We start from the raw sequence: 10,616 nt of genomic DNA, 5'->3' as shown, positions 1-10,616 counted from the left end.
AAACATAGTTACTTGTTTTATTTCACATAAACTAAAAAAATGCACAGACCTACTGTATGACCTGACAGGTTACATGTCAGTTACAATGCTGCCTTCATGTGCTCCTTGGAAGCTTGAATTATTAACATGAGAAGTAATGAATACAACCTTGGATCCTTCAAGTGATCACTTCATAAATAACAATTAAATCATGGGAAATGTAAACTATATGTGGCTTCAAACTGGAGTGGTCAGAACAATGATGGTTCTGTGAATAGTTCCGAATTTCCCAGTGGGAAGTCTTTATCCTCACAGGAGGCGCAGTGGTAGTGCTGCTGCTTTGCAGGAAGGAGACTGTGGAAGATTGTGGGTTCGCTTCCTGGTTCCTCTCTGTGTGGATACTGCTTTGAGTACTGAGAAAAGCGCTATATAAATGTAATGAATTATTATTAGTTGAGCAGATGTTTATGTGATAAATCAGTAAGTCGGTTGTACATTCTGCCGTTCTTTATTTATTCTGTAAGTGCCTTGAGCATGGGAAAGGCGCTATATAAATAAAATGTATTATTATTATTATTATTATTAAGTCAACATACTATCTCTGCAATATCGGGATGAATCAGTATTTGCCAGGTCATTTGTGAGATTCTTTTTAATAGATCGTAGTGTCTTCTCTCTGCTGGTTTTTCTAAAGGTGACTTTGTGGTCGAGTATAGGGGAGAGATGATTGATTTTGCAGAGAGTGAGAGAAGGAGAAAGATTTACCACAATGCCTGTACTGTGTTCATGTTTGACTTCTACTGGAAAGGAAAAACATGGTAGTAAGATGCTGGATTTTATTTTAATTCCACTTGTCCGTATATTGAGAGAGATCAGAACTTGATTTGAATTTCAGAAATTTCTGTCATCATCAGTCAAGTGGAGAAAACACAGACATAAATAGTCAGGGAAACACAAGATATTCTGACATCACATATTTTTTTGCAATGCCAAACTTGTTTATGTGTGGTTGCATATCAGTTATGGTTACATATTTTGAAAGTGATATATTTTTTTTCTATTATAATTTGTAACAGTACAGATCTTTGCAGTATTATGGACTTGATTTCTTGTTATAGGTTAATTATCATTGATATCTTCTTGTGTCTTCTTAATTTAATTGATGCAGCAAGAGAAGATAAATTGCTGGGAAGGTTGGTTAATGATGAGCACAAGCATCCAAATTGCAGCCTTATCTCTGCTTGCTTTCTATAAAAGACATAACAGAAGGAAATGAAATCACATATGACTATGAAGGAAAAGACTGGACTTGGTAAAATAAGGTATGTAAGTTTATCAGTTGACAAGAAAGAAAATTGCTATACTGGCTTTAATTAATTTCACTAAAATTGTTTTTTAAAGTTTTATAAACTGTGGGTTTCTAAATTACATACATCATTAAGTAAAGAAAAGCAGAAATGTGATTGCATATTGGGTTTGCAAAACATTCTTTGCTTTTTTTTTAAATATTACTAGTGGTGGATGACAAACAAAATATTCTACAACAAATTTTGGATGATGACGATGATGATGAGTATGCCGACTACTAAAGTAAAAACCAGAAACTAAGATAAGCTAAGTCAGGGAGTAAGTCACTGTTTGACGTGTAAAGACCTAATTAATAGTAAAACAACTTTAAGGTTTATTACATGGGAGATCTATTATAATGATCAAAGTTCCTCTACTCCAAAAGACAAAAACCAACAACACTTGGTAAATCCGAGGTGCAGCCCCCTCCCATCCCTCCATCCTGCATATAAACAGAGGCATACATTGTGTATTCTCAGCCACTCCCCACATCAAGTGATGTGATGCAAACAAAAAACAACGAATCACCAATTTATAAACAAAACACATAAATATTCAGTACTCTTACAATTATGAAAATTATGTTTGTGCATATTCACTCCACATACAGTGAAGAAGATGGTTTGAGTGGTCCCAAATTTCTAAATGACACAGATGAAGAATTCCAGACAATGGTTTGGAGTTTTTCTGTCAGAAAATTTCCAAAACCTTTATCAAACAACATCTACATAGCCACAAATAGTTTATCAGCATTGCCTGAAAAAATTACTATCATAAAACAACAATTTTGAATGAAAGTTTTTTAGCTTTTAGCAGCAAATACCAGGAGTGGGTTTGATGAAGCTGAAAATTATGTAAAAAAATACTACACCTTGAAGGAAGGTAGTGAAACATTAATGCTGTCCACATGTTTTTGTGCCCATCACCATGGGAAATCTTTTAGGAGACATGGAGTCCTGATGTTCATACATTTTAAGTAGTAACAAAGTTTACAGTAGTCTACAATTATAATGATCCAAAGCATACTTTTGGAACAGTGATTTGCTATGGCTTTCTCTGTCTTCTAACTAAAACTAGAGTAAATCTCAACATCAGATGATTATTAAGAGATTTTGTAAGGAGGAACTTATTCATGTATTGTCAAAAGTAATTAAATGTAAGAATAGCACAGAGAAAAGCTATTGAAGAAAACGGGACCTGTCAATGTATGAAACAAAGGGGTAATTGTGGCACAACCATATTGTTAGACTAATACAACCAACAATCATCACAGTCAAAATTAATCTTATTCTAATCATAGAATGTTAATATTGTTAGGCAAGTAACAACCAACTATCATCACAGACAAACTAAACTTATTCTAATCTTAGAGTAACAATATACTTTGACTAGTAACAACCAACAATCCTCAGAGTATAACATTTGTTAAATGCCTGAAAACAAATGTCTTGAGATAGGTGAAGTTGGAAAGCATATCTTGATGAAGTTTCAGGTTAAAAAATGTGATTATTTTGTCAGTTAATTCATTTGGCCTTGAATCCCTCACAAAGCACTTTGAGTCAACATTTTGTGTGTGAACCAAGGAACTGGCAAAGGGACGTTTTCATCTAGAAATATCCCCACAAGGAAGACAAACAAGACCTGTGTTAAGGTTCCCCTTAAAGTGTGTCATGACCAACATATGTGTTAAAGAGTTTACATTTTGAAATATTTGATTGATTTCATTTATTATATTGTGCATTGGTGTTTACTTTGGTTTTATTATGAATTTCAATTCTACACACAGTAGAATACAGTCAAGGACAGGGGTGGGCAATTATTTTTCCAAAGGGGCCACATGAGAAATTGGAATGGTTTTAGAGGGCCGGAATATATATAATATGCCTAATATATACTTAATACCTATAATATTCTTAATTAATTTCCAATATATATGATATCCCACTATAAGAAACAGTAAATATAATATTATAATGAGAAAATGTAGAAGATATAAAATTCTATTTAATGAACAAGTGTGGAGCACAGAATTATTGCACTATTTAAGGAACATTTATAAAAACAATTTAGAAAATGTGCATTTTTTGCAGCATTTAAAAAATAGCATCATAACTTTATTAACTAGTTTTCAACGACCAACATCACATTAATTTACCTCAGTTCTTTTGGTGTTCAGTGAGAGAAATCTAGCCTGTTTTGGGCTTGAACAAGTGCACTGAAGTCAGGTTGAATATCTGAGGTGGATATGCGAAGGACAGCACACAAGTGATCATCACTGAGAGATGATCTGTATCTGGATTTGTTAAACTTCATCACTGAGAATGTTTGTTCACAGATGTAGGTAGATCCAAAGAGAACCCACATCCTCTGAGCATGCCTCCTCAAGTGTGGGAAGATTTCCTCTTTGAGAGAGGAATAAAACTCTACCAGTGATACTGATTTAAAATGCTCGGCCAGTAGATTATCAGACTGCAGATCAATGAGTTTAAGCTGGACATCACTGGGTGCATTATCCACACTATAAGTAAAGGGGAAAGAAATCATGTGCATTTCACTCTCAACGGTTTTGAAGTCTTCAAATCTTCTTGAAAACTCACCATGCAGTGCCCCTAACATGGATGAATACTTGTGGAGGTGATCAGCTGATAGTGTCACTTCTTCCAGTGTTGGCATGTGAGTGAGAATGCTGCCGTCTAATTGACTTGAAAGAAACTTCAACTTTCTCATGAAAGCTGTCACCAAGCTCTGCATTTCGTGTGCAAAGATGCCCTTGCCTTGCAGCTTGGTGTTTAGTTCATTCATTAGTGCAGTCACATCAACAGCAAAGGCCAGATCTGCAATCCAGTGTGTATCTGAGAGCTCTGAAATGTCCTTGTCTTTCTTTTCACAAAACTCCTTGATCTCTGCTCTCAGGTCCCATACTCTTTTAAGCACCTTGCCAAAGGCTGAGCCATCTCACAGCTGTCTGGTAGCCTATGTCACTATGTTCACTTTCATGCTCCTCTAACAGTGAAACAAACTGTCTGTGATTCAGTGCTCTTGCCCTGATGAAATTAACTATTTTAGTTTCAACGTCAACAACATGGCTAAATTTTAGCACTGACTTGCACAACATCTCCTGATGAATGATACAATGCAAAAATATCAATTTCTGTTCTGGGTTAATTTCAGTCACTTTATCTTGCATCCGCCTCAAAAGTCCAACATTTTTCCCCGTCAGATTTGGACAGCCATCGGTTGTAACACCTACCAGTTCGTCCCATTTTAGTCCCAGCGTGTCCATGGATGTATTTACCTCTGTGAACAAATCACTCCCCGTTGTAGTCCCTTTCATTGGCCGCATAGCTGCCAGCTCCTCCGTCATCTCAAAGTCTTTCGTTAATCCACATAAAAAGATAAGTAACTGGGCTGTATCACGGACGTCACAGCTCTCGTCCAGAGCCAAGGAAAACAAAACAAAATTGTCTGTTTTCTTTTGCAGTTGAAGCTCCAAATTCCCCGCGATGTTCTTGACCCACCTCATTACAGTGCGCCTCGAGAGAGACACATTTACAAATGCGACTTTTTTATCAGGGTATATTAGCGCTGAAGACTCCACCAAACAATCTTTGGTGAACTCCCCATCAGAGATTGGCTTACTGTATCTTGCAATTTTGTGGGATATTACAAAGCTGGTCATGACTGCTGCATCCCTGGATGAGTGGAGCTTTGTAAAAAATCCTTGTTGCTTTTGCAGTTTAGCTAGCAAATCTTCCGATGCTCGTGCCTGCTCTGTATCACTGAAATTCTTGTATTTTTCTCAGTGTTTACTCTCGTAAATGGCGATTCAAATTGTATTCCTTAAACACCGCTATTTGTTCTCCACACACTAAACACACAGCTTTACCTTTGATTTCATCAAATAAATATTTAGAAGTCCACGCCTTGTTAAAAACTCTACATTCTGCGTCAGTTTTTCTTTTTTTAACGTTAGCTGACATATTTAAGGGCTAAGAGCTAATTTCTTGGAAGCTGTTCAACACATTCGCTGCCGTGCATAAGCACACTGATAATTAAGAAAAACAATAGTGGCCTTCAAAATAAAAGCCGTGTAATTGTATTTCGTGCACCTATCACAAAGTAATAGATGTCGCTACACTTCTACTACGAACTCACGTGGGCCGGTCAAAGGTAGTCAGCGGGCCGGATGTGGCCCGCAGGCCGTAAAATGCCCAGGTCTGGTCAAGGACAAAGTGGCTACTGACACTCATAACAGATTTTCCCTTCTTCAGGATACTAGAGTGCTGAATGTTCTTCAGCTAATGAACAGGTTTATGTCTGATTATCACATTTTTGTGAATCATTAGGATCTTTAATATGTTTATAATTAGTTCATAAAATGAAGTCTTCACAAAGGGAATATAAAAAAGAAATGTGTGACCAAATGCATCTTTAGGCTTTTGTAGTTTGACATATTAATGTGGTAGTATCCAAATGGTTAAGGCACTGGGATAAGAATCACAAGGTCATGGCTATAAATCTATTTGCTGCCACTACATCTGTGTCCCTGAGCAAGGCACTTAACCCTAAGTTGTTCAAGGGGGATTGTCCTTGTAGTTAGTAATAAATGTAAGTCGTGTTGGATAAAAGCATCAGCTAAATGACTACATAGTAACTAGTAATATAATTTATTTATTTTATTTTATTTACTGAATGCATGAACTTGTGGTATTACATGGAAATGCACAATCTAAGCATTCTATTACTCATACTATAACCTTCATTTTTGTATACCTAGATAGGATGTTGTCACTTGTTTCAAAATGTAAGCTTTGATTCCATATCAAGCTCATTGTTTGTCAGATTATATGTAAAAATGTTCTTGCTGCTCAATTATCTCAGAAAATTTTCTGGCAGTTTTTAATCATTTTAATGTTTTTATTTCCTTTTGTATGGATCATTTGTTTTTGTACTACAGATTAGCGCTTCAACAAGACGTTAAACTGTTTTTGTTTTTTTAGAGCTCTTTATCAGAATATGATGATAACAAATATAGTATTGTAAGTATTTTCTACATAATAAAGGTGTTTGGGTTAGGTTCCAAACAACAACCTTGTATCTTCAATTTTCTCTTTGTTATTTTTATTTCATAAAGTAAAGCACTAGTACTTGTCTGTGACTTGAAGATTTGAATGTTGTCCATGAGTATATAAAAAGCTGTCTCTTAATCCAGAATGCTGTTAATTAAACACTCAGAATGACAGGTCAGTTCCCCTTAGACAACCATTTTCACCATACAATGGCGCTTTAAAAAAGACAAATTTTGTGCACAGCGTTTGTTTCCTTCCTAGATAATAATAAAATAAGTAATGTTCATTTTTCATTGTATTTGAGTTATATGATAGAAAATCAAAATATGAAATTGTCTATTTTTTGTGAACAATGAGACTCAGACTGAGATACTTCACAGTTCAGTCCCCATTCATAATACTTCTTTTTCTACCTATTGACATTCCTTCCTCAGATCAAGAGTGTTCCACCTCAGATGAAGAGGACACATTTGTAGCTAGGTTAAAGAGGACTAAAAGTGTCATATTAAATTTATTTCACGTCATAGCAGGAAATGAAAATTTATCAACAAATATTATTTCATTATCAATTTACAATTAAATGCCAATACACAGTCAATTTGAAATCCTGTGATTGACGTAAAAAATTTGACACAGGATAAAAAAAAGTTAGAATTTTACCGTGTACTTAACTGTAACATATAGGCTTGGCATTATTTGTTTTTTATTTTCTGTAATAACTTAGGCTATATGATCTATTCAGAATGTTTCTTCACAAATAACATCTCCCTCTACACATTCTTATATTAATTATCACTAGAATTACCAAAGCCTACGAAAAAACTCGTAAATCCGTCCCACCTTATATCCCTTCATGTCTTTTGTCTTGTAAATGTGTCGATAAACAGCAAGCAGCCTGCTATCACATCCCCCCTCACTGCCGCACAGTTTTCTCAGCTCAAGTCTGTTTACCTGTGTGTCAGTTGCTTAGAGTTGTATAGAGTGAGAAGTCAAGCAAAATGACACCTTTTATAAATACTATATCGTTATTTGAAACACATGCATTTCATGTGTGTTCCGTGTCTACAAAAATCTATGTAAACACATCATTAAAACAGAAACGTTTTTCATGTTTTAGTAATGATTGACAAAATGTAGACATTAAGTGTATAATTTGTGAAGCCAGAAGTCCAAATATCAAGTAAATACTTTCACAAAAGGTACAAATATAACAGATATAACAGTACAAATATTCCACTTTGTGGAATGCGGTCTGGACACAGACTGGCAGACATCGTAATAAGCACCACCACATGTTTATTATAAGTAATATTTACAAATAAAGTGCCACACACAACCCCCAAACTCCCCCAAAGTCCAGGCCTTCTCAATGCCTTCTTCAGGTCTGCTTCCACTCCTCTCCTCCAAGACTTTGTCTCTCATCCTCCCGACTCCAGCCATTGAATGGAGGGAGGCGGCCCCTTTTATAATCACCCGGAAGTGCTCCAGGTGCCTCCTGATAATCTTCCACCAGCACTCCTCAGTGTGGCGGAAGTACCGGCTGCGCACCCGGAAGCACTCCGGGTGTCCCTGGTTGTCTTCCCCCCAGCACTTCCGGGTGTGGCGGAAGTGCTGAGGACCTGGGCTCTCCAGGCATTGGGGCCCCCCCTGGCGGTGACCACGGGCCCCTATAGGGTTGAGCTTCCAAGCTCAGTTCCCGTCGTCCCCAGCAGGACTGAGATGCCAAACTCCAAATTCCATGATGCCTTGCAGGAATCCGGGGCACTGTTATGCTACAGGGAAGCTGCCATCTAGTGTTTTGGGGGAAGCAGTGTCCAAACGTAACTGCCTTTCCCCATCCTTCCATTCTCGGGGTGTTCCGGCCGGATTGAGCTGCCAGTTGTCCTTTACACTAATTATACCTGTGCCACCTTGAATTCCTTCACACCTCTCCTCAACAGCATCTTTTGTTTTGAAAATCTATCAATTAGCACAAGCAGCAAACAGCCTGCTATCCCATAAAAAACAGAGCTGAAGTCACTGGCAAATTTCTCCCAGCTCAAGTCTCTTTATTGTGGTGTGAGGTGCCTGGAGTTGTATAGGATAAATAATATATTGTTATTTGGAATACATACATTTCATATGTGTTCCATGTCTATATAAGTGTAGGATGACACGAAATGTGAGGCAAGAAATGCTGAACACATACCTAAAACAGAAAGTTTTTCCATGTTATAATAATAATGACGTGAAATGTATAATGTAGTCCAAATATCAAATAAACGTGCACTTTTATTCAAGAATATTACCAAAGAAATAAAGTCATTCAATTTACATGTTGCTGTCAATTAGTTAAAAACCCAAGTTGAAATGTCAATCAACAGACAGTTGATATGCATACTTGGATGATGCAGAGGTAAGAACTGCTGCCTTATAATCGAAAGGTTTCGGTTTGAGTCTGGACGCTCTGCGTTTTGAGTAGTAAAGCTTTTATTATTACTATAATATGATAAAAATATACATTTGATCTGAGTCTGTAACACCTGTATATTTTGCCTACTTGTAAAAGTTAACGCATTTTTATTGTTATTAAGGTTTATTGTCTCCCTCTCTGATTTGATGGGATAGCAGACTTGTACTGATCAATACATTTGCAAAAGAAAAGATGCTATTGTGGGACAGATGGTGTCAAGTGGCCTTTCCTGATATCTGGAAGAGACCAATTCATAATTTTTTTATTTTTTTAAACATGCTAGATGGCCTGGATGTAATAGAAGATCTCTGAAAATGCAGAAAAATATTGTGGCCCCTTTCCAATGTTTTTCATTTCCTGTAAATTTAAAAATGATAAGTTCACTGCAAAACATTTTTTCTTAACAAGTAAACATTTCTTATTTTAAGGTAATATATCTAATATTTTGCCTCAAGAGATTAAATATCTCATGTTGCAATGTACTTGCTAGATTATGTTGATCAATTCAAGATAACTGGTCTTAAGCTATCTGACTTAGATATAAAGTGTAATTTCAAGAAAATTTCGACTTTGTGTGAGAGAAAAGCCTGTTATCAACTACAGTGATGAGCATAACAGGACATATATTTTTATTTCAAGAACCAAAACTTTCTAGGTTTATCTTGTTTTAAGAAATGAGTAAGACACAACCCCAAGACTTAAATTAAACTCTTTTTATTCCAGAAAGGTTTTAGAACACAATCTTTATTTTCTTAACAACTATGACATTTCAGATTAACACTTGCCTAATTCAGTGGCCTTTCTCTGTAACTAGTATGATTTAACAGCTGGATTCCCTGCAAAGGGTAGTACTTTATTATATTCAAATGGTAACATTTTTTTCAAATCAAAATGGTTTCCACATTTTAAAATAAATGACCCTTGTATAAAAAATGTGGCTGGTGGGTTGATGCAAGAGTTTTGTCACTGTATCAAATAAACAGTTTAATCTCAAATAGTGTTGCTGGAATTTATTAACATAAAAAGAAAAGTTCAAGAATTTAGGAATCTTTAAAAGTTTTATATAGTTCAATGATATCCCCATGATAGTACTTCACAAGAATATATATTTTGTTTTTCAGTCATATAGTCTCACAGGAATTAAAATCAACCAGCTTCATAGCATCAACAACATGGGTGGACTTATCCAGGTTAGGGATTTTAATTTCAAATGACAAAACATCTCTATCAAAGAACACAGCATCATGAACTTGAAACTCCAAACAATATAATGTGTAGTGTTGATATGGCTCAAAGCCACAAACGAGCAGCAAATAAAACAATGTCAAATCATCTTTGGTGTTTAAACAGCAAAAGCACGAGTGCTGAGCGACAGTAGCCGTTAGTGGTGTAATATACAGGATCGTTCCATTATTTTAGCAAAACAATTTATTTACTTCAGTGATATTGTTGAGTATTTGAAAAGCTAACAGTATAATTACAGTTTCTTTGCAGTGTCCAATTGTGTGTTTTTATTTCTTTTTCAAGTACGGCTATTTTTTTTCCAATATAATATCCAGCGGGCGGCACGGTGGCGCAGTGGGTAGCGCTGCTGCCTCGCAGTTGGGGGACCTGGGTTCACTTCCTGGGTCCTCCCTGCATGGAGTTTGCATGTTCTCCCCGTGTCTGCGTGGGTTTCCTCCGAGCTCTCCGGTTTCCTCCCACAGTCCAAAGACATGCAGGTTAGGTGGATTGGCAATTCTAAATTGGCCCTAGTGTGTGCTTGGTGT

This window comes from Erpetoichthys calabaricus, chromosome 3 (genome assembly GCF_900747795.2).
Source record: "Erpetoichthys calabaricus chromosome 3, fErpCal1.3, whole genome shotgun sequence".
Taxonomy (NCBI): domain Eukaryota; kingdom Metazoa; phylum Chordata; class Cladistia; order Polypteriformes; family Polypteridae; genus Erpetoichthys; species Erpetoichthys calabaricus.
This window is presented reverse-complemented; position numbering follows the sequence as displayed.